This window comes from Accipiter gentilis, chromosome 1, assembly GCF_929443795.1.
Source record: "Accipiter gentilis chromosome 1, bAccGen1.1, whole genome shotgun sequence".
NCBI lineage: Eukaryota > Metazoa > Chordata > Aves > Accipitriformes > Accipitridae > Astur > Astur gentilis.
The window spans coordinates 13404794-13430756 of record NC_064880.1 but is presented as its reverse complement, the minus strand read 5'-3'; the positions used below and the strand labels follow the sequence as shown (position 1 = coordinate 13430756).

Sequence of the window (25963 nt, the reverse complement as noted above, 5' to 3'; positions counted from 1 at the left end):
ACAGCATGACTATGAAATATCGGATGCATCAAACTAAAGCATGCAATGCACAAATTGGGTAGTCCACAAACATACTCTGCTGATGAAACAAAACCCACACTACCGCATGTTGATTTAAGCATATTGGAAGAGATCTGCATAATAAATAGAACCACATGTATGAAGTTGATCAACTGGAGTCTTGTTTGCATTACTTTCCGACTTTGGAATTCAAGTGAACTCAACCTTCACATCCAACTACAGCCTATACATATGAAAGGAATGACTTGTCAATAATTAATCACAGTTGTATGTCCTGTTCATTTAACTTCTGCATCAATGATCAAAAGCTTCAAATAGGCATGGTGTCAATCATTTATTTTTAAAACATGCACCAAGAAGATAGTTTAAGTTGCATTTCTTTGCCAAGTTTGCTTTTCCACAAAATAGCCTTCATTTTTTTCTTTTTTTTTTTTTTTTTTTTTTTAAATTTCCACCACTCCATTTAGAGTTTCTCAATTCCACTTACACATCACTACCCCAAAGCACAAACTATAAAAAGATCCTTGGCTATTTTAAAACCTCAGTTTAGTAACTCAGCTCCAGCCAGAGGAACCTTCTCTATTAGTTCCAGTATCAAGAATTAGGTGTACATGATACTTTGGTTCCCCACGAACACAATGTTGCAGCAAAATCTTGGGTTTTGATGGCCATTCTTGGCAAGATCTATGTACTCCATGGCATAGAACAGCAGCAGACTTCCAAGAAGGTCTGACCATTCCAACACTCTCTATAAAAGCCCTGCTTATAATAACTTTTCAAATAGAAAAACAAATTTCCTTCTTCAAACCCAGGAACAATCACTAAAAATAAAATAAACATTAGCAAAACAATGTTATTGATAAGACAACAGGATCAAGGTCAATTCAATCACCCATGATTCCGAAGAGGGGAAGGAAGTCACATATGAAAATCAGAGAAGTTCCATAGCAATTATAAGAATAACCACAGAAAAAGCCCATCTCAGGTGTTCAGCAGTCTGTTTCATCCTATACTTGATTTTTAACACTGGAAGCCCTCTGCTAACATAAACGAGCTCCATTTACTGCCATGGGCAACAGCAGCAAGACAGCTAATCACACCAGAGAGTAAATACTTTTAACTGGGGCTGATTAGATTTACTTGTGATCCTTCAGGTCCCTCCTGCTTAAAAAATCCCCACAAGCCAGTGAAGCCTGTCTGTTGATTAATACTTTGAGAGAACCTAAACTGCCCCAATACCACGATGGCAGTCCACAGCCCCACCATCCGCAGTGCCAGCACAGGAGCCTCTGCTTCATTCCTTGTACTGCACCAGACCTGGCTCCACTAACCTTGTTTTGTCCTTTATTGTCTCCAAAATATCTCACCCTTGACTAGCAATTCAATCCAAAGCCTGAGAAGCTCACAGATTTCTTTTCATCTGATTGAGATGAAAACCTAATGGCAAACCTGTCCAAAAGGAGGGATGAGCAAAGAGCAGGCAGATGTCTCTGCAGTACAACATGAAAAGACTTAAATCTTCCATGATTCTTGGAAAGCTTCTTAGTAAAAGCTTCCCTCAGGCCATCCCAAACTCCCTTTGCTGTCCTTTTAAATGAGGAAAAGCCATATTAAAAAAAAAAAAAAAAAAAAAAAAGCCAAGGGATTTCTCTGGAAACCCTTAGCAAAAGATCCTTTTCTTTTTGATAAGAACGAGAGGCCTCAAAAACACGTGAATGAAGTTAAAGTACCAACAACTGCATCACACCCCGACCCCCCTCAGTAATTTCTGCATTACAAGCAATATTTAGAGTTACTTCCTACTTTGAAATAAAAACCTGAGAGCGAACAGGTATAGAAAATATTCCTACAAGTTCCCACTTTCCCCCAAAGATGCAGATAAAACCACACATCTCTCTTTTGGAGCCATATCAAAGGAGCACTTTTGGAACATATTTCCCAAAGCTTGTGTGCTAATTTTCTCAGCAAAGAGGGAAACATGCAACTTTTGGGTTGAGACTTGTGATACTAATAAAACATGCATTTTTCAGAGGAGGGGTAATCTCTCAGCACATGATCTCTCCAACTTAGCCCCCAGCATTTCAAGTCAAAGCACCAACTCAATTCCAACACAGCATAGCAGAAAAATATTCTGACATGCTGATTTTTAAGCTTTGCATAAAATATTATTTGGAAGAGTGTGTCATATTCCAAAAGGCTCTTTTTATGTATTAATTTTCCCATTCATCTCATACCTGTTCGGGGAGGGGGGGGGACCAGCCAGCTTTTGATATGGATCCTCTCTGCTATACTTTCTATTCTGTATACAAACAATAACTACAAAGCAGTAAGAAATAACATTTTTAAAAAACAATCCATATCAGTATCAGCAAAACTTAAGGTTTTTTCCTCCCTACTCAGTTTGATAGAATTATATATTATATGGCTTTCCCCTGTACGCCAATTAGAAATTACTGCTGCAACTACACAATTCCAAACAGTCCCCTTTTTCCTTCCTGAGTTTCAGAAGTGGCATTTATTCCTCTTACACAGTTTAACCCAAAAGCAGAATTGCAACGCGGCTCTGTCCCCTCTCAGCCCTCCTCTGTACCGCTTCAGCTGGGAACTGAAGCCAGGCTCTGGTAAGAGAGCTGGGAAGTCATGTCCCATCACGCACAACACCGTATTTACACTTCGTTAATATGATTAATACATCCATTGCAGAAGAAGTCATGAGAATTACCACACAGCAACTCAATTACAATCCTAAAACAAGAGGGATTTTTGTGAACTATCAGTTTAAAAGACTCCCCATCCTTCCCAGTATTGTCAGAAAGGGTAGAATCCCAAGAGCTCTTACAGTTCCAACATAAATGTTTGATATTGGTCAGATTTACTTCTGGCAATACCCACTTGCTAATTGTAAGATGGAAAACTGCTCTAAGCTCAGCTTCTTTAAGGCACCAGACACCTCAGCTGAAACTCATTAGAGCCTCACAGATATTTGACAACTGAAAAACCATACCCTGTAACTGAGAACTATATTAAATAGATATTTAGGTCAAACCCATAATCTATCTTCCAATAGCAACTGGCAGCTGCAACAGCGTTATCCTTTGTGCTGCCATGGAAACAAAAGGAAGACCAGTGATGGAAAGAGCTACACAATCTTAACAGTCAACGAGTCAGCCTTTCTTAAAATACGCTTTTGTGCTTGGGAATTTAAGCGCACTTCTCTGTCACCATGGCACTTCGGTTTTGTCTTGAATTTTTGAATTGTTGAAATTGAAAAGTATTTTGTTGCTGCTAATATTTCCACTCTCCCCCTCATCTGTCTTGCATCTACAGCTATACTTAACCTCGTTCAACACACAGCTTTCAGGTGATTTCAAAATGTTACCTCCTTAGCTCCCACAGCTGGAAAAAGTCCCATGCTTCCTACAACAGGACTGAATGATCTATAATGTTTCCAAGTATATTCCCCAAACAGTTTAATGCTTGAAGTTTTAAATCTAACACCACCAAAGTATTTGGTTTGTCCTTAAATATAATGTAGCTCCAACCAAGACTTAGTCATCTTAACACCCACCCCCCCCCCCCAAAAAAAAACAAACAACAAATCCCAAAACCAAACCAAAAACAAATACAAAAGATATTTTGGCTGTAAACTGTTTATAAGGAAAAATAAATTATACATTTAACAAGAAAAACTTCACATTCCCTCTATTTTCAGGTGGGTTGAGTTCCAGAGCTGATGGGGAGTTAGTTTAAGAAAAATTAAAATCCCACAGATAAAAACACTGTTTTCTCTTTAGACAACTCTGCCATCAGAGAAGCACAGCACACTTCAAAGAGGGATGTTCTGAGAGAGGACGATTGGGATTACAACTTAATTCCAATAAAATGCACGTTCCTTAATCCCTCAGAGAAATGTGACACTGAAAAATACTGGTCCCAGCTGGCCCCTTTTACAAAAGGGTGATGATGACCACAACAAGAAGTTGAAAGGAATATAAAAAGCTGACAAAGAGAAAATGAAAGCATCACTGTAGTAAAGCTGTTCCCTGCCCCAGTAAAACTGGGAAAATAAATGATCACTTTGAAACTAAGGATATCTTAATAGCTTGCTTTTTTCCTCTTTTTTTAGAAGTCTTATTAGTCTCTCCCCTCCTTTCTTTTTTAAAAAAAAATGAAATGTGCTACCAAAAAGATTCTCACTAAGCACAACAGAAAAACCATCCCTGCCCAAGCGGATTCACACAAAGCAGGCAACCTCCACCAAGCCGGCTGTGCCACCCCATCCATCCCCACACCCCCTCTGCCCCGTGCCTCTCCCAGGCATGCTGAAGATAGCCTCTTCTTTTCCCAAGCATGTGAACTGGGCAAAGCCAGAGATATCGCTGCTCTCACACTCACCAGAGGAGGGGAATAAAACATATCCTTGGCTTAAATTGTTTCTACAACTATGTCAGCTAGAGCAATCCTGTTAAATATACATGGCTAAAACCTACTACATTGCTTCATATTCTTGCCACCAGAGAAGTACCAGAAAGCAGCACTGCTCACTTAACTAGGGCTCTGGGCTGTCCTGATTCCTCAAGTTACATCTGCACTCTGCAATGAAATAATATCTTTCTTCTTCAGGCAATATTTCTACAAGCATCAAAGCCTCAGAGAATGCAGCTACACAAGCAACTGGTTGTATTGGACTCCAGGAAGAAAAAGAAGCCACTGGAGATGAAATGTTTGGTAAATATCTTATTTTGTTGGATTTCACTAGAAAGCAGGTCAGTGTCAAAGGTGAGGTCTGTTTTATACCATCTCCTGTCTCAAGGGAAGGGTAGTGCCAGCACAGGAAAGATTACCCCAAATGTAACTAAGTGAAAATCTGGCAATAAGATTTTGAGCTGCAACAAGCCATGCTCAAGATGTCAAGGGAGTGATGCGCTGCTTACAAACTGCTGAACACCAGTGGTGAAAATACAGGACTAAGCCCATGTCCAAGAAAAGATGTCCGAAGTACCCAAAATGAGACACTTAAAAAATCGTATCCTATATTGTCTTTCCTGACTACAGACACAAATAAGGATTTAGACTTTCTTATTCAAATCTGAATATTAATGAGAAACCTTCCTGTGATGAATCAAATATGAAGAGGAACAGCTAATAGAGTTAGCAAATGAAGAATCAATGTCAATGTCAAAGTATAAATTAAAAAAGATGAAGTGGGGTAAATGAGAAGAACATTCTAAATGAATATAGGAAAAGATTTTATTTGGCAAGCTGGAAAGAAGTCAGTCACAACAGAGATGCAAAAGAACGACTGAGACGCATTGCTTGGCAGGCTGAAAATACTTTTAGCTTTTCAGATAGGTAAGGATGGCTGTAACTCAACAAAAAAAACAAGACGTAATCAAGAGGAACTTGGTGACTACTTGGTAGAGGAGAAAATAGTTATTTTATGTTGGTAAAACAGCAACAATACTCAATGAAAACCAAGCATGCAGTGAAAAGTCAGGCTAGCCAAAGGATTTCCACCACTGGGATTCCACAGAAGAGGTTATACTGAGGCAACATCTGAGCATCACCAAACACAGCAGAACATGAAGTAAACAGTGGTGAATCAGCAAAACCACAGTGACCCTGGGCGCAGGGGGAAGGCATAGGAGGAAGGAGATAAAGGGACTATCAAGTCACACTTAATAAAACAGTGACAAAAGCACAAACTCTAAAGAGTGGCAAACACCAAAACCCAGACTAACAATTCATCTGCCTTCCTACTCTGGCACAGGTCGGCAGCAGATGAGAACGGACTAGGTGGCATCATGCACAGCTTGCCCCTGCTCTCCTCCAACTTAGCTCAACATGCAGTTCAGATAGAAGTAGCCTCTTCATATAAATACAGCCCTTCATGTATTTTATATGTCAGCTAATAGCTGTGGATCTCTGCTAAGGACTGACACTCCTCAGGTCCTACAGGGACTCTCACAGCTCAATTATCTTTTGGATTATAACAAAAGAAAAAATTATTGAGGTGTTTTTTCATCTGACTCTTAGTAGTTTCACAAGACGCTTCTTAATCCTTGTGTAAGAAGGGAGAATCAAGAGTGATTCCACCTTTACCCCCCTCCTCTCTCACAATGATCCCTCTTGCCTTCCCCCTCCCAGGCTGCATCACTCTGCTTAGCTGGATTGGCTCTTGCCTGGACCAAACTTACTGCCTTTCTAATGCACCTTTTTGTTCTCCTATACTTATTTCCAGATGCGAGGGCCACAATCACCTCCCCAAAGCCTCCAGAGATGTGCACACTACACCCTTTCAATGGAGGCATGACAACTTGCTCTGTTTTCTGTCCTTAACACTCTTTGCTTTGAGCCTTGCAAAGCACTTCATTCACGATTTCCACAAAGCTCTTACAGATGCCAATATCTTTACCGAGACTTACAGCTCATTCAGAGATGTGATACACGAGTTAGCACTGCCCTCTCGCCATGCGACTCTTTGCGCTCATCCACATTAAATTTAATCTGCCAGTATGTCCACCACTAACCATTGCAAGATTTTTCTGTAACTCTGCACAACCAGCTCCTGTTTTTTACTACCCCAAGTGAATCATAAATTATCACCCCCTTTCATTCCCTTTCCCAGGGCATTTATCAGTATCTTAACTAGAAGAGGCTGCAGTACAAATTCCTTCAAGACTTGCTGCTGGGTTTTTTCAAAGGGAAAAATCAACTATTTATTCCTACACATGACTTCCTAGTTTTTAAAAAGTTATATACACAAGAGGACCCTCCCTCTTATCTGTTGGCAGCTCAGCTCAAGTCTCTAGCAAGAGCAATTCTTTCAGCCATCAAAATAAGATTTCCCTTGTCCTCCCCTAAAGAACTCCAGTAAACGTGAGGCATGATTTCTCCCATAAAAGGCAACTCCACCCTTCCCCAATACATCATTTATCCATCCATCTTTAGAGTTTATTCACAATTTCTCAGCTCGGTGGTTGCATGCTGTAAGTGTGATTAATGTAGACAGAAGCAAACTCTAAACCCCATCACACCCATGCAGCCACGATGAAGTCAATATGGTTAAATGGGTGTGATCCAGTAACTCAGCTTGCAAACCAACGCTCTTCTACATGCCTAAATGCTCTTCCCTCTCAAGTAACCTGCAAGCAAGCAGTGCTAGACAAGACTGTAAAATGAGCAATGGTGTAACTGAGGATGCTTTATTCTTCTGCTGCCCTGTACCATCTGGTGCAGTCACAGCACCCAGATGCAAAAATATGCAGTATGTAAGTTAAATTACTTACAAAGTGACTTATGGCCCAAATTCCTTGCCTGTCAACCAAAATCTGTGCTCTGGCATCATATGAACATTCAGATTTACTTTTTCAATTCTTTAAATTGTGGCTACAGAAAATGGGTCCAGCATGTTTGTACAGAAGTACATCTAGAAAAACAGTTCCCCTCTCCGCAAGGGAAATTATGACTTGTTTATGCAACACATTTCTGAAAACATTTTTTAGAACTCGAGTCATGTCTCCAAGATTGCTATGCTGGTTGTCAAAACAGAGCCTTTTTTTCCCTGACTATACCATATGTAATAGTAAGTCCACTTTGCCTAACTTGCTATCACCCATGCAAGATTTGGAGATGATTAGTGGAAAATATACAAATGAGACACTGTTCTCCAGAGAACAATGCAGCAGGAATAATTTGATGGGGTTTATATTTATTAGCCTGATGCACATCTAACTTGTTTAAACAAGGCTTTTGTCAAACGTCAAAAAAAATGTTAATGCAATCCAAGGCATGCTCTCAAAGGGAATTAATGCTGAGCTGGAACCAATGTGAAATCCTTAGTTACAGCAACAAGGAAACAGTGAAAAGGGGCCCCTTTTTATTTCAACTGCAAATAGATCTTCTAAGATAGGCAGGTTTATTTCCTAATAGCTGAGATGGAGAACCTAGAGCAGGACACTGGGGTGGGGGCAGGTATGGGAAACCCCAGTTTGTGTCCGTTTGGCAGACTGTCTCCCTAACCTTGTGGGGCAAGGAGAGGGTCTCCCCTGAAGGCAGCCCAGGGACAGGCAGGCGCCCAGGATGCTCGCCTGGGATGCTCTCCTGAGCCCTCCGTCTCCTTCCCCGCAACTGCATGGGGACACCCAGACTCAGCTTCAGCAGTGCACATAAGCAGTGTGGATACTCATCTCAGGTGCTCCTTCGGATGTCCAATTAGTTTTTATTTTCCTGTAATAAGGATAATGCCCACTTATTCAATTTCATTACGATTTGGCCTAAAAGACTGTTAAACCACCAAAACATTAAACCACCACAGAACCATCAAAGCATCACTAAAAACCCGTGTCTTAACACAATGCACAGCTGAGCAAGAGACGGGGTCCTGAAGCAGAGAGAAAGCAAAGAAAAGAGGCAAGGACTCAGGGCTGCCATTATCTTTTGCCTTAAAACTGCTTACAATGTAACAGTTAAAAAAGGTAATATCTAACTAAATGCTCCATTAGAAGAGCTGCTTTTTCTTCCCCAGCTTCCTACTTAAAACACACCTGCTATTATTACAAGGCACTTCAGAAAACAGCAGACCTATACTAGTAGGAATTATTTATTTTGGAAACTCAAAACATTTGTCAAATGAACTTTAGACTCAGTGACTAACTATAACACAAAGCCTCTTTCAGCTTCCACTCGCAGATAAAACTGCAAGTTTGTAGGGAACTGAAGGCAAGCAAATCAGTCATTGTGATCCCAAGATCTGCAACCCTTCGCCATCACTCCTTCGCCTTCTCCTCCCAGGCAGTCTGTCCCACCTCACCCTCAACTCCATCCGCACTCTGGAGCGGCAGCAAGAGAGCAGGGCAAAAAGGATGTTACAAACCACGTGCAAGCTCATGTTAAGTTCAACTTCTTCCAAACCTCAACAGTTACTGCAAAGTTTGAAAGGGCTGACATGTCACATCAAGTCTGCAAGGGGAGAGGGAGAGAACGATTATCATCATTACTACATTGATTATCACCATTACACAAGCCATGCTCGCAACCCACATTCCCACATCACACGAAGAATTGGTGCAATACCTCGAATCGCTGGGACCTAAGTCAAGCCAGAACCAGAGGTGCCTCTGAGGCTACCGTGATATTTTATTGGACGCAAAAAAAATCCAGGCTATACACAAAGATCAATTTACTAATACTTCTCCATTTGAGATTTATAAAACTGAATTTTTAGCTTTGCCAAAATATTTTTTAAAAACATTCACTCAGGAATAAAACTGTTCTCGGTCTTTGCAAAAATCATGCCCTCTGGCTATATTCTCATTTGTGTTTCCTGGGTGAAGCCAAGAAACTCAAGTATGTTTTCAGAGCTTCATCAGGTTCCCATCACCTCAGGTATGTACTTTAATCCCAAATGATTGTACTAGAAATGGTTTCTTTGAAGAAGCCCATGCAGAGCGTTCAGGAATCAGAAAACAATTTAGCTACACCTAAGAGACCTGCACCTCCTTCCTTACAAACCTGCTCTAATGCTTTTCATACCCACCATTTTACAACACACAAGTGAGCCCTATTGAAAGGGGAATTTGGAAGAAGAATCCATTTTTGCATAGGTCCTCTTGCTGCATCTTCACACTGTTCTGGCTCAACTTATGACATACTCTAGCAAGCCACATTATAAACTGACTCCCTGCTAAACCTCTGCATCCAAACACTTCAGATACTCCTGTCTCTTCGTATTCTGTTCCCTATTAATGCCATAACCTCCTATTGCCTTTTCACAAGCTGAGAAAAAAAAGCTGAAGGCCAGTTATCCCATCATGGCTTTTATTCTTTTTCACCTTTGTACCACTTCCTAAGGTAAACTGAACCACATCAGCAACTGAAATTCATTATGAGTGATTTTTTTATGTTTGGAAAAAACTGAAAGTCAAAAACACATAAAGATCTAACGCATACTTCAAAGCTAACAAGAAGGGTGTCAGCCTCTACTCTAGCAACAACACTAGCAGACGCTCTTAAAAAAATAATTAACACAATCAAGTGCAGCCTTAAACCCGTAATAAAACGCAGCCATTTGGAAGCAGTACAATGGAAAACCAGAAAGCAAACAGCTACAGTCTATGTAATCTTAACAAAACCACCCAAAAAGCAGCAGCAGAACTCACTACACTAAATGCACCCTTCCAGCATCTCGGAAATCATCAGAGGGACCAGCTCTACCTCCTGCGTAAAGCTGTTCTGTTGGAGTCTTGTGATGGCTGCAGTGCTACCTCACACACTGCCACTCCAACCAGACACAGCACAAACTTCACCTTCAGCGTGCAAAAATGGCAATTTCTCCATTTTTCCCATTTTGGGGCTTCCCCTCTGATTCTGCAAAACACAACTGTGCTATGAAAATCCTCTGGCCTCTCCACATCACCCTCTGTTAGACTGGAGCACAGTAACAGGAGAGGACAAACTAAAGGACAACACACACCCGCCATCCAGATCTCAAATATTTTGACAATACAGTTCTCGGGGACAGCAGTGATGAGACCGAGTTTGGCATATTTACCTGATTGATGTCTGCTGATTTTTTGCAGCTAAAACAAGTGACAATTTCTCCTCAACCTTCCATGGTGCTACCAAAAGCTGCACATGCATGAAGAAAGGGGAACTCGAACTGCCTTTAGGATGACAACACGTGGTTAGCACATCAAGTCAGCTACTGGTGCAGATCAAAACAATTTTTGGCTCCTCCTCCCCATTTAAACAGATTTATTTTTTCCCAGGCAAAGACAGGCACCAGGATGAGCACAGTGCACATGCTGCAGCTGCTGCCAACAGCTGTAGCAGGCCCCATCATAACTACAGGATTTTTTATTTTTTTTTTTATGCTACAGTGCATAAGAGTTCACATCCCAAATTGAAAACAAAGCAAACCCCAAAATAAACTTCACTGTCTTACTAATTAAAGGGATTCGTTCCTTCAGGAAGGCTGACATAAACCACTGCTGTGGGGTTAAGAACGTATTTTTAGCACTCAGTCCTTCCAACTTTTTTACTAAGACTGCACGAGCAAGCCAGAGCCCGACTACCCATGTAGCGTCAATAAAGCTCTATCGAGGAAGTGGGTTTTTCACATAACTATTTGAAATGCCACAGGACATTCACATAAACTAAATCTCAACACCACCAGAATTTCTTCTCCAGCATCAAGGTTTTCACTCCCTATACAGCAGCCAGTAAATGTTTGCAGTTGTTTTCAACCACATTGCCTTGCCATGCTGGGTCAGGCACGGACACCCTATGTGACAAGAAATTTAACAAGCATAACTGGATATTACTGATAAACTAAAAAAGTTTCCTGCCTAATAATTTTTAAGCTGGAGATTGAATACTCTGACAATAAGCGTGCACTGCAGTGTCTGCCGCACAGCAGTAGCAAAATGCATCTGAAATACAAGTTATGCAAACTCCAGCTTTCTCCCACAATGGCCTGTGCAGAACATAGCACTTACCACAGCGTATTGTAAGAGCAATAGGTTTTCTTACCATTTATACCTGAAATATTCTAGCAGAATTCAACTCATATTGCTTATTTTTAAGAAATCTGACATGGTATCAAAACCACACATTTTTAATTGCCATTGCTGACCTTTCCACCTAATTCATAGAAGTGAGGGGGGGTTTACCATCCTGCAGGTTACTTTGTCAATTAACAATACTATTTATAAGATAACAAAAGCTTGAACTCAACAGTGAAAGGCATGGGGAGAAAACTTTTGAAACAAAAGGAAAACCAAGTATTTCCAAGTTAACTGTCTTCACTTTGCTCTAGGAAATTCTGTTCCCAAAGGTATGGCGTATGAAAATTTCACCTCCCCGGTGGGAGTTAACTGCCACAGTATTAACTGTGACCGACAGACTATGAAAGGCTCAAAGGCATTGCCACCAACAAGCAACTGGACATGGAGAAAGCCAGGCCAGGCTGCTTTATAAAGCACTTTCCTGCCACCGGGCTAAATACACAACTCCAAACTGATCTGTGATACAGGGTTTTTTCAGTCTGCATTCAGCATGCTTTTAAAGCTTCCAGTATTTCAATAACCACGGCAAAAAAAACCCAGCCAAATTTGGAATCTAGTGCACAAATTACACTCGAGCATATGTTTTAACAACTACCTTAGCCAGTGCCTTTGAACAGCAACCAGCGTCATGTACTACCACTGCCATCTTAAGAGACCGGCTTTTCTAATAAGGCAACAAGTTTCCACTTGAAACTTAGTCCCAAATGATGCTTGTCACATTGCTCCAACCACATTCCAGATTTCTTTCTCCCCAAGAGCTCAAGTCACCTAACCCCAAGATTAGTATAATAGCATCAAGTTGTACCTCACAGAGAACAGAGCTGGAAAAGCAACGTGCCTCCTCCTTGGTATATTCTGTTGAGGGAAATCCAAAGCTGTTTAACACAGAAGTCTTCAGATTAAGCAGATATACTTATCCATTAATGCAGGAGAATAAAGGGACAGGCCTTTGTCTCCAGTTGTAATTCTAAAAATGAGATAATCCCAGCAGCAAAATCTCTCCATTCCACACAATTGTAATGTTCTTCCATGTTTATGAATAAATATAACATTTTATATCTTAAATACCAACAAGAGCCAGCCAAGGAAACCCAATTCATTTTATAATGGGTGCTTTGGGTGATTCACAACATCTGAAAGACAAGTCTCCAGACCATTTACTATAAGGCAGAGGTAATGCAATATGTGTCAGCTGGCTCCAATTAACACTTCACCTTTATCACTTGCAAAAGTATTTCCTTATGGGCTGAGAACCATCCATTACTCATGCCTCTGCTGACTCACAGAAGTATTAATCAGCCTTTAAAAAGGTGGTGTTCCACCATGTTATGAAAATTACTGCCAACTCACACAGAAAGGGAGATCACAGTTAACAAACAATTTGACAAGATATATCTGGGTATATAACAGAATATCCACTAAAAAATAAAATCAGAACAGTTCTAGGAGCTTGTACTTATTTATGTTAAAACACAGTTGTTCCAGGTACTAAAATGCGCAGAAAAATGGCAAAAGAATATGGTTTTCAGATAATCAGTATTGTCCACCTCATTTTCCTCTTATTCAGACAGTAAGATGAATATCTCATGACAATTTGCTCACCTTATCTGCCTCGGTGCCAGCCTCCAGTGCAAGTGCATAATATTTACATATCGTTTGGGACTGCCCAGTTCACTGGGGCTGCAGGTTATCAGGAAACCTAATGGAATAAGAATATCAAATCATGCTACCCTTTCCTCTGGGTAGAAGCTGCAGAATCAATATAATGCTAAGAAAAAGGTGAGAAGGCACATAGCAATTTTATGCAGGATCAGCTTGCTAGGCTGCATTACAAAATTAAATGCTGAGTATTTTTATAAAAGAACTGGACATTTACAAACTTGAAACATCACCTTCCACTCAGGTCAAATTGCCCTCCTCCAAAAATCCTTCACATCACTGCTGCCTCAGAGACAGCCTGCAGCAGATGCCTCCAGGCTCCATAAATGCTGCCTCTGTGCTGGCCAGATGCTTCTCATAAGGTAATTTTAATTAACCCTGCTCATCATTAAAGCCGACATACATGTTCAACGTGCCCTGTTCTATCCCATACATGATGTATACATATCAGCAATTGTTTGCATCCCAGTTTCTAAATAGCTAAGCAAGGTGTAGATATACAATCAGACATGTTTGACATCTCTAACAGTCTACAGTGATCATCATCATTGGAAATTATCCTGAGGCTACACTGAAAAAAAAAACCAAAACCAAAAAAACCCCACCCCAAACTCATAAGCTATATTACCTATTAACGGTTTTGGGCATCATAATACCCAACAGGAAAGAACAACATTTTCTATCAAAGAGTTAGATTAACAATTGACAGCCAGCATTGCAGTAGAAATCAGCATCACCTGAAAAAAACCATGCTACACAGGCTGCCTTTCACATGAGAGTTTTTTTGGAAAGCTCATGCACTGCCTGAGCAAACTAAAACAGCAGACTCAACCCTGTCCAGCTGACAAATGAGAAGATGGTCTTGCGGGGATGTCTTGCAACATGATTTTATAATCATCCCAACATACACATATTCATGCCTATCAGTAGCACCTGTGACTACTGAATTGATTCACACAATCCACTTTTAAATAATTCAAATAGTTACAACTTTTTCCCCATTAAAAAATGCACAGGCAGTCACAGAGGGGTGTCAAAGAATTACTGAATGAAGAAGTCTCTGTCCAGACAAGTCTCTATGAAGGAAAAATTTGACATAAATGCAATGAATAGGAAACATACTATAGATTTTAGGCTGAAAACTGTGCCTCTGAATTCAACATCTACTCAAGATAATGTCTAATACCTCGAGAACTGAAAACATCTGATCGCTCTGTAAGTACTGTACCATTGCACCTTAAATTATCTATTACTTGCCTGTTCGCAAGGTTTTGATCTACCATTCAAGTAATCCCAAGCTTTACCACCTATGTAGATAATCTGTTTCACAAAGCCTGTCCCTCCATCCTTTTCAAGTATTCATCGTCTGCTGTGCTAATTCACACCAGCAACACATCTTACTTTCCTGCAACAACAGTTTACTAGAAGACTTACCTGAGCATGTTAGTAGTTGATAAATTTGTAAATACAAAGTTGCTCTACTTTCCTATTATCTTTCAGGCTTCATCATCACCTGCTGCCCATTAGCCCAAAACCTGCTGCACTGAGGAAGGCAAGCTGAAGTTCAATTTATTTATTTTTTTTTGTTAGAGACACACACACACCCCCACACACCAGCTTGCATTTGATCTAAAAGCTATTGCCAAAGGGGGAAGGAAAAGTACCACCACTCCTAGTGTACTTGTCACATCAAACAGACAACACCTCCAAAATTCATTTAGCTGTCTCCTCAAAGTCTAAAATACTGTAGAAGTCTCACTACTGATGAAGCTAAGAGAAATATGAGTGGAAATTATCAAAAAATACAATGAGAAAAACCAACAAACTATGTAAAAACACCAGTTCTGCTGCTCATCCACCTGCTACAAGAAAAATTTACCTCCAAAATGACAGAGGACCTGGACAGCTGCAGCTCAAGAGCAGTTAATACAACTAAAGGAGAGGGCATTTTCATATAGAGAAAAAGCAAGCTTATGAAAGTCAGAAGGTGAATTCAGATAGCTAAACAGTCTGCCTGCAGAGTCATGCATTTTATCTTTCATATTAAATAGAAAAAAGTCACTACAATCCTTATCAATCATTTTTACAAAAAAAAAAAAAATTATGCTGAATTTCAAAATGAACTGTTGCAAATCACATTTTTAAAAATGGAAAGCTAATATCATCCAATTCAAACTTGGGGAATAAAACATCAAAGACTAATCAGATTAGGAATTATGAGATTTTCTGCAAAAGCAAAAGAATAAGCAATATAGGTTTCCAATACTTTGATGCAGACATTGCATTTGAAAGCTAGTATCTTAGCCTGTTACACAATACAAGCATACAGTAAGCATTAAGTATCTTGAAATCACCATGAAAGCATTTGCCAATTAGATCCTCAGAAAGTTGGTCACTTATTCCAAAATATGAACAGGACATCTACCGCATTATGGACAAACATACACATTAAACATGCCATAACACTGCAGTAAAAAAGTCTGAATACCCGTGCCAAAAATCACAGGGAGACTGAGCCCCTCAAGCTACGTTAAAGGTGACTCTTTATCAAAAGAGCAATACCTAAACCTGAGCTGAGCTACTCCAAACCACAAAAATCTTCCACCTCCCCTGAAACATAAAATCAACAATAAAGGAGAAATACGATGCCATTCTTTCAAGGCTCCTTCAGCACAAGATGTTTTCTCCTTGCAGCAATTCGAAGGCTGTTGAAGTTCTTTTCAGTAATTTCCAAATTATTTCCAGAAGTGATTTATAACATGCCCTGGGACAAAAGCTACAAACAGCACAAGAGTCTACTGAAAACTTGAGTTTTGTGTTTCATTTTTCACATATGCTGTCCTAATAACAGGATTAGAACATGCTGAACACAACTCTAGTCAGAGGCCCGAGATGTCAATGAGAAGACCCCAACAGAGCTGCCAACCTCCTGTAGGTTCAGAAACCACAGTTCAGCAGAATTACAATGCAACGACCACTGCAATTCTCAAAGAAGAGCCTACACTTAAATAATCTCTCACTTTATAGGAAATTAAACAGCCTTAGTTTCTAGCTCAAAATCTGCTATAGAAATGAAACAACACACTCATTCCTGAAGATTCAGGTGACCAGAAACTCAAAGACTTCAAAAGCTATGCTGTAATTCAAGCTGCTTTTACATGAATTGTCTCCATTTCATGTACTAGTTATAGTGTCCCAGAGACATTCCTCAAAAGTCTTGCCAACATCTCTGACAGAACAACTGAAAAAAAACCCTAAACCCCCCAACAAAACAAAAGGAGCCTCACAACCACTTTGAGGCTCAAGGTTTTGAGCTTAAGTCATCTGCTGGAAAAAACAAGACATCAAAATGAAAAAAAAAAATGAGTGCACTAAAAGACTGCTTATTTCAACACCCGTGAATCTTCAGCTAATTTTATTTGTTCCGCAATCATATTTTCCTAGGTTTGGCCTGCTGGGTGCATATTCTACTAAGCAAGCATGAAGAAGAAATAGAGGTGGCAGAACTGATATTAAGTGATTTCATGATCTGGAGTTTAACACAAGTGCTTTTGTAACTCAGAACTACCCTGCCTCCCAAGCCCAGAAAGACAGCGCACAGGAATGGAGAGAAATAGAGTGCACCAACTCCAAAATCGTATCACAGAGCTCAATAGCCTAGACACAACCATAAGATTATTAAATACGCACAGGAGTGTGCCTGAAATAAAGACACTGCAACCAGACTTTTAAGTTTAATATATGTATTTATATATTCTAGAAAAATCAGTGTATAAAATATATTATATTTAAATAAGTTATACATAACATCCCCCAAAAATGCTAAGCCATGGAAAAAGGGAATTAAAAAAAAAAACAAAACAACAACAAAAAACCACCAACCCTCTGAGACTGGCAGAAAAGGATACAAGACCTGACAGATAAGCTAAATTCTAGTTGTCTGAGCACAGGCGTACCCCTTTGTGGAAGTTCTGTGAAGCTCTCCCAGCTCTCATCCAACACTCATAGCTTGTTAGGCAAGTATTTACTAGAGGTAATCCTGTGAATGACTGAAAGAATACACAGAATTCCATTTTTATTAACCTGAACAGGAAAAAATGTATTTTATGGTTTTGCTGTGATTTCTGTTCAGTTTTTACTGCACAACTCTGCAAGAAACACTTCCAGCACCCTCCCCCGAGGACTGATGAGGTTGCCGGAGCTGTTTGTCACACTGGTAAATGGTGGAGGACAAGGGACAGCACATGTAAACAGAAAAGGCCAGCAGTGTTTGTGATGACTGCAGTGACACATTCCTAGGATTATTCTGCAGGAAAGGAACTCAGATCAGGTCCAAAAAGAAATTAACTTTTTACTTTTGAGTTTGAACCATGTAACCCTGCTGTAACAGAGTGCATGTACTACACAAAACCAGCGGTACTGGGAATTGTATGTTCTGAATGATTTTGCAAAACTCACTCAAATTTTGCTGGGTAACACAGCGAAACTCCTGCAGATGGAGTGAAGGAACGGTTAAATTCCCCTTTTTTTTCCCCCCAACTCCATCAGTGGCAGCAGTCTGAGTGGGCTGGCGAAGGAGACAGTATGCAGACATGAGAGCAGATAGGGCTGGAAAAGCCAACAGGGAGTATAAGAGAGAGTCTCTCACACACACACACACACACTTCAGAAGCCACCAGCAAAACATATGCAGTGCAATTGCGCAAGCAGCAGAGTATTTTGGGACAAGATACTGACTCTGAAGAAAACTAAAACTAAAGGAAGATTGTCTTACAATCTTGTGCTCGTGGAAACAGGGTTACACACATTTTTGTAGGTCAGTAGTATGTAGTAACCAGCTCCATCAACCACTACCAAACACTGTCAAGCCCCCAACATCAAACGTTTTCATCAGCAGTACTTTCACACAAAATAGGTATAGTGTCTCCTTCATACTTTAGCCACGCTATGTAAGGGCAACATTACATTGACTGCAGTCGATGTCTGAATCTGGGGGCCCTAAAAATACAAACTAGCGTGCATGTTCGCATCACACTAGATTTCTTCTTTATTTGGGGATGGAAAGGGATTTGTTATCAGTCAATTCCTTACATACTTTGCAAGGGTAGAGGTTAAGGCAAGCTGTGACAGGAACATGCTCTGAAAGTATAAAGAAGAGGAGCTTTGTCCCAACACCTCTTCTTAAACTAAAAAAGGGATAGGGGGTACTGCAGAAAACCTTGATGCACATTGCCTATGCTTCTGCCAAAGTAACTTCCAGGAGTGATTCTAAGAACAATTTCCTTCAGCGTGCTTATTTTTTTTGTAAGTCACCTGAATAAAAGGATTCCTAGGTGAAAGCCCACAATGTACCCACACGCACATTAAGGACCCACAGGGATTTCATAGTTAAGTTTGGAAGTCCATAATCTACAAGCACAATAGAACCTCCATTTTGATGGGAAAAAGCATATAATCACAGGAGGGAGTTAACATAGTATCACTTAACAGTTACCTAGAGCGAAACTGTAATTAACACAGCAACTAAATCCCACTTCATTCTGGAGTCTCTTATTCTAAATGCAGGTTTCTGTTTCCCCTACCAAACTAATTCCAGTAAAGTCCTACTTCCCAGATGCTCCTGTGTACCACCTGGAGCCCTCAGGACAGTGACTAACAATCATATTTGTTCTGCAGATGTCCCAGCGGTTGTGTGAAGCAGACAGATGTTGGAAGACAGACAGTCACATCACCTGGCTCAGCAGCGGTATCGCCTTCTTCCTGCCACTGACAGGGATGAATCATCAGCCAAGTTAAGGAACTGGGCGGGGAATTAGTTTCTGCAGCACACAAGCAGAAGAAAAGGTAAACATCATCAACAGTTCCTCATTGCCTGCAGACCTTCAGACTTGGTTCATAAGGGACAAAAAGGTCCCTCCAAATCAAGCATTGGTATTTCACATGCACCCAAATCAGGACAGGTTTCAAATGCATCAGATGAAAACTGCCCATAGACAGCTGTAGTAAAATCCATCCAACAAAGTTTCTCTTGCTTAAACAAAGCATCTAGTGCAGATAATAAAAGACCCTGGTGCTACTGTGGCTGAGACTTACATGGAAGATTCTGGAAAAAATCATGAGCGATACTGGCATCTTGCTTATCTACCCAGGAGGACCCGGATCAGGAATTCTTCAAGTGCAAGAAGCATCTACTCAAGCATCTACGCACATCAAGAAGTATCTATTTGAAAGATGACCACTACTGAAAGACATGCCTACAGCTGAATGACAAAACCAGACCTGTACTTTAATCCTCACTGTCCTTAAAGAGAAGATGATTTGTTTCTGCTGGTGAGCTGCAAGAACGAGTAGGGCTTTTTCGGTTATAAGCTGTTCTTACACAGATTGAGAGAACTAATAAAAAGATCTCTTTATTTTAATTCAGGCTCTGTTATAGCCTAGGCTCCTCAAAGTCCTTTTCAGAAACTGCTTTCGCTAGAAAGCCACAGCAGGGCTCTGGCTGTCCCTTGCCACCCGGCCTCACCACTACTGACCTCTGAGTGCAGGGCTGGCATTGGAAGTGGGAATTCCCGGCACCTTCTCAGCAGAGCCAGCCTGCAGGACCTGTAACATGCGGTGCCAGCTGTACACCTCACATGCCCAGCTTCGGCATCCGTTCCTTCACTTCATATTTGCAAATAATTTAGGAGGGAGAAGAAATTCAGTGCCACATGAGGCTTAAACACTGAAGTGCAACTTAGCAATCACAGCAGAAACACAGACTGAGGACAAGGCAACACAGCACAATCACCTCGTGACAGAAAACAGCATGTCTGTCCAGGAACTCTGACATCTAAACCAGTTACATTGAACAACACTGTTTGTCAAACTAGAAACTCTACAGCCTTACAGCACTGCTGTACAACAGTGACCAATGTACTTTTATCTTACAGGCACAAATGAACTGGAGAACATTTGGATTCCACAACAGTATTATTTTTATTGTTTTTTTTCTTTCTTGAGATTTTGAATTTGGGATTCTCTCAAAATGCTTTTCAGAAGAAGTTTTTCCATTATATCAGTTCTGTTCACTGCAGGAAGATGGCAGTTAGAGTAACAACATATCTTATGATGACTGCAGTGCCCTGTGATCAGCCTCTACTTATCACGAAGTCTCCTCCCTGCTTCAGGTTAAAAATAGTTAGTTCGAAGGGCTGGAGGTCAACTGCACTAGCAGGTAATTCACTCGCACACAGAAATCAGAAGGCACACACAATTCTCTGCTGCTGCAGAGCTTCCACAAACACACAGTGCCTGACTGGAGAGGTAAAGCAGGCAGTAATACTAAAAGATGGTAATAACCTCAGGAACACTTAAGTCTGAACATAAAGCAAAGCAACTACATGATTTTGCTTTTCACTCCCCACCCATTATGTTCACAAGACCAGAAGATAAGAAGGGGCAAGAAAAGGGATGGATTCCCACAACGAAGTTTTCAATGCAGCTAAACATAACTCGCAATATTTCCATGCCTAGGGTACATACATACAGTAATAGTCAAGCCCACTTACACATCTTTATCCACAGTCAAGATGCCAAACATAGATCTTGCTTATCTGATCTCAACCTACTCTTTTTATAGTCTATCATTCTCAAACAACTTCATAACAACTTTACCTTGAGTCACCCAGGAAACTCTGCAGATATCTAAACTGAAAATCAAGAATTTCTTCAGAGAACTTCACATTCCCTCCCAGAGGGCCCCATCCCCACCTAACCCAGCACCTGAAGTTCATCTGTATTACCTTCACTCTTCATTCACAGCAACATTATAATCTCAAATACCATCATCTGCACTAAGCACTGACTTTTCAGCTGACTTAAAAATATCTAAGAATTTCTTAGACATAAATTACACTTAGGTATTTTTTAGAGATTAGAAGTGAACACAAGAATAAAGGTTATTTTACGTGAAACCGCTCATATTCAGGGGCATTTAGCTAATGCCTATGCCTTGAGAACTACAGGCCAACAGCAAGATTGACTACCCCAGAGCCATGCCTGCCATCAACAAGAAAGTCCCAAGGGTCAAGCACTGAGAAGAGCCAGCACTATCCTTGTTGAAAGACAGTTTCAGTGTTGCGTGGTTTTCCTCCATTAGCACAGACCTTATGAACAGCACAGAAAACTAATTCTCACATGCCCAAGCTTCTGTTTTCTCACCAGTACCCAAAATGATGAGATATGTTATTGATTGGGTTTCTAGAAGGTGACTGTGAATAGCTGAAGCCACCTTTGACAGTCACCTGGCACAGTTACAGCTGAACAGAGACAGCACTCTATGCAACAACACTAAACAGGAGCTGAAAGGTGCCATTTGTTCCCATGTACTTTTACCACTGCTTTCAAAATGTCTTTTTTCTGAAAAAGTCCTTTAGTACTGTCATCTTCCTTTGAACCTTGGGAAACAATCCTACCATGCACAACTCCACACGGAAATGAAAACTTCTCTAGCTCTGTGCCACTCGCCTCAACTCTTGAGTACCGCAAGCCTGCCCAATGCAATGCTGTAAATCTGAGGAACTTCATCACCAACAGGACAAAATAAAAAGACATTCTCCTGAGGATAGAAATTAGCCTCCTCTTATTAAAACAAACTTTTCATTGATAAATTTACCAAGCAAGGACATCTTTTGTACTAGGAAACTGGGAGTCAACATGAAAGGCATACTGAGAACATCGAACAAAGCACCCTTTATAATGATTAAAAAAAAAATAAATTATGGATGTCACTTCTGTGAAGTAACCACATGAAGTAATAGTTTGAAAAAACTTTCACTTGAATATACACCTGACTGAGTTAACTCAGCAGAAAAACAGGACAAATGGGTGTCAAACTGTGAATCATATTCATAGTTTCTTAAAGCATTGGTGTCAGTACATAACACCATAGCACCAGGCTTGTTTCTCACTTGAGGAAAAAACAAGAAACCATCAGCACTTTGCCTACAGCACAAAGCTACCATCAGAAGGTGGAGAGGCATTATCCTGGCTAACTATCATATGGGGGGTAAGGGGGGGGCGGCGGACACACCCACAACTACAGCAGAGCAGTTGCATTTCTCCAAACAGCCACAGTGGAGCTGAGCAACCTGAATGCATTTCGAGCTACACTGTAACCTGGAGATCAAAAGTAGGCAGACAGAAGCTTTCAAGTGCTTTTGACCCTGTATTTCAAATACCTCCTGAACTCCTCCTAAATAAAAGGCCTACCTTTGTCTTCAGCAAAAGCTTCCCACAGCAAAGAGCAATCCCCATTTACAAAGCAGCAGCAGACATTCAACAGCTGAGGTTCAGTTTTAAGAACACGCACTAGTCACTGTGGTTACAAAACTGACAGCCCATCTGTATGGCTTTTTAAAGATGGGAAATAAAAAGATTAAGGACTAACAGAGCCATATAAATAGTTCAAAGAAGGTTTACCTATGGAACAAGGCATGCTCATACACTCACTCTGTGTGGCATCACCAACACCTGCTTACCACGTGTGCTATGAGGTGTATTACACACATCTAGCGGGTTCCCTGACAACAGGCAAAATCATACCTGTTTGAAAATAAATGTAGTTGCTCCGTTTAGCTTCAGATTGACTCTAATCAAAAGGTTACAGCAGAATAACTTTTTCAACAGGCAAAGCATTCATACTGAGATTTTCATTGTCCAGCATCTGGAATCACAGAAGTATGAAGCCAACTTCATTAACAGGCAGAATAACCTGCTGTCCCTTCACAGGAAAATTGAAGACGGACAGAGATAGATTTGTCTCCCACCTGAGCACTGTCACTACGTAACAAGACTTTGGTTCTTTTAGCTACTTAGTGAAAAACAGCACCTCCACCTTCAAGGAATGAAGATGGGAGTCAGTGTGTAAAATCATGGATTGGCTGGAAAAAGTTACTGGTATGTATTTGTTTTCTACCATGACAACACTTGGGGCAACCAGGTTCTCTATAAAGGACTTGAAAGGGAACTAGAAGTAAACTAAGAAATAAACTTTAAGACAGGAATTATAACAAAGTACTTTAACGGAGACCCAGGACAGCCAAAGAGGAGGGGACAAGAGGATATACCCAGTGAAAAGGGTATCAGTAACACCCAGTAACGATCTGCCCTACTGGACTGTGAGGAAGAGCAGCCTGAGCAAGGAAACCAACAATATGCAGCCAAGGATATGGCAAAATAGGTGATTTTCAACTCAAGTCAGGTTAGGAAAAAAAATAAATCAAATTTCTCTCCAAGTCCTAAGCACAATCCCCTGAAAGTTGTGACAAGCAATGGACATTCAATTTTAACAGCTTTAATAATTAAAACTACAGAAAAGTTAAACCTTGTATCCTCCATGAGCACAAAATAAGATTTTTCCCTGCAGGACGCAGAGATCGAGACAGAAAAGCTGTTGCCTTGCCAACATAAATATTTCTGTATCACTGAACAGAAAAGCTTCTGAATTGGGATGTTGCATAAGGAACAGTTAGGTCAACATCCCAGTTTCCCAGGCAGTCTACCCCAGATACAAACACAGTAACAGCCCTTGGAAGAGCAGGAGATGTTTCAGGCGATATGTCATTCTAACGCTCATCCCAAAGAAGGCTTTGGATTTCGGGAGCTACGGGCAGACCATCGTCTCTGCAAGAATCCTCCATAATAGCAACACTAGCGGTGCCAAGGGCCACCGCTTTTTCAGGGTTCAATCTAAAAAAAGAAGTGACCTTAATAGTGAGAATAAAAGCACTAACTTATCCATTTCACATCAAGACAAAGATGAAACATCATACTCTTAAGACCCAAATAACGTATGCACCCACAGAAAGCAGCAGAAAAATTAAGGAGTGAGTGTATCATGATACCTTACAAATACAATCACAAATATAACTGCACTAAGTGGTTTAGCACCCACTTTTTGAAACACTTTTTGCTTACATTTAGTACATAAGCACTGCCATTAAGTGACTGTTTACATGGGAATAAAGTAAAAAAATTTGCACCAACGTTACAGAATTCTCTTCTCAAAAACCACACGTGTATATATATACACATTAAGTCCAATACAAGCAAAACAGTATTTTTAGGAATCCAGATTCTGTATGAAACCAGCCAGACAAGGCAACTGACAAATACATGCAAACAAAGAGGTATTATAAATAACTTGGAAGTGCCAGGAGTTGGCAGCAGTCAGCACAGTATTTGAGCTCCCCTTCATATCTAAGTTGCAAAACATCAGCACCTAACGCTTCCAAGAAGGAAAGACCTGCTATGGAGCTTCATTCACAAACTGGAAGCGTAGCTCACAGGCATTCGAACTGCACTGCATTATGGGCACTGTGAAGAACAAGAATGCTTTGCTAACACTAGGATCTTTCCAAGAAACTTCCACATTATTTCTTAGTAAGTACCTCCAAGGCTGAAATTAACTTCACCAAGCTCAGGAGTCGAGACACATCATTGATTCATCTAAAAATAAAAGTTGATTGATGCAACTAGAACTGACACTGCTGAATTTTTATATTTAATTTAATAGTTCTAGCTATAAGCGAGTGGAAATAAAGTTACAAATAATGGGTCTCAGGTAATTTACAAATAATGTTTCCCATATCAATTAGATATAACTTTGTATACCACCCCAGTGGAATATTTACAGCCAGGTAATACAGATGTGCCTACCTCATAAATCACAATTATTGTATCTGACATTACGGCCAGATCCTATGGGGGTTCCTCATAAAGACTTTTCTGTAATGTCTCAATACACTCAGAGATTTACTCTGTGTTATAACTTCAGACAAGTGACCTTTACATCTTTGTCTGTGCAATCTCAAAAAGTAAGGAAGCCAAAACTAAGAAAACAAGTACTATCCATTAAGCTAAATGTTAACTTAAGTGAACCCACGCAACAAATACTCCTTCAAATTAGACTGATCAAAATTTTAAAGACTCTTAACCGATACAGAAACTAACCCTCATGACAAACATATTGCCCTGAGTCCCTGCCTGTTCGGAACCCATTACAGCTGTTACTGAAGACCAACAGCTGCAGCATGGAAAGCCAAGTCACTCCATCTTGCTTGCCTTCTTATACCTGAAGAAAAGTTCAATAAATAACAAGGTCCACCAATTAATTTTTATTAATGTCTTCTGTGATTAGTAAAAAAAACTGTAGGAAGCTACATCACACTGTATGCTTATTATCTTGATGGTATTTGTCGCCTGTTTTGTTATAAGAAAACATTTGGTACTATTTTGTCAATAAAGCAGAAGTATTTGTCAAACACTGTCATTATATACCAGCCTGAAACGTCAAAATCATCAAACGCCCTATTTTAAACTTCCATCAAGATAATGGCTTTATGTTGGATGCTTTTCATGAGCAAAATAGATGATAGCTTCTCAAGTTCAATATACTGACATTTCTTTTTCCTCACACATGAAAAAACCCATTCTGTATTTTTTGGCAGAAACCGCCTTTCACTGTGTGTTTACTGCAGTTGCCTAGGGGAAATCCTAACACCAATTATCAAAAGCAACACTATTACATTAATAGTCTGCATTAATGACTTTTTTTTTAACCCCATGCAGCTCAAAGTGAGAATGAATACGCAGGCATTTGAAAGACATCTGCACTCACTCTCCGCTTTCCAAATATCCAAGGTTATAACCATGCCAAAGAAAACCAGTTACAT

At 40.3% G+C, this 25963-nt stretch overlaps 1 protein-coding gene across 10 annotated transcripts in view; it reads right to left on the bottom strand.

Moving 5' to 3' along the window:
- Positions 1-25963, bottom strand: part of AGAP1 (ArfGAP with GTPase domain, ankyrin repeat and PH domain 1) — a 390622-nt gene that overhangs the window by 271709 nt on the left and 92950 nt on the right. The window contains exon 1 of one of the 10 annotated variants that reach the window (XM_049800215.1): positions 22500-22584. The exons of the other annotated variants lie outside the window; for them this stretch is intronic. The gene's annotated coding sequence lies outside the window, so the exon portion shown is untranslated. Of the gene's footprint in view, positions 1-22499; positions 22585-25963 lie in introns of those variants that run through there. 10 annotated transcript variants of the gene reach the window in all.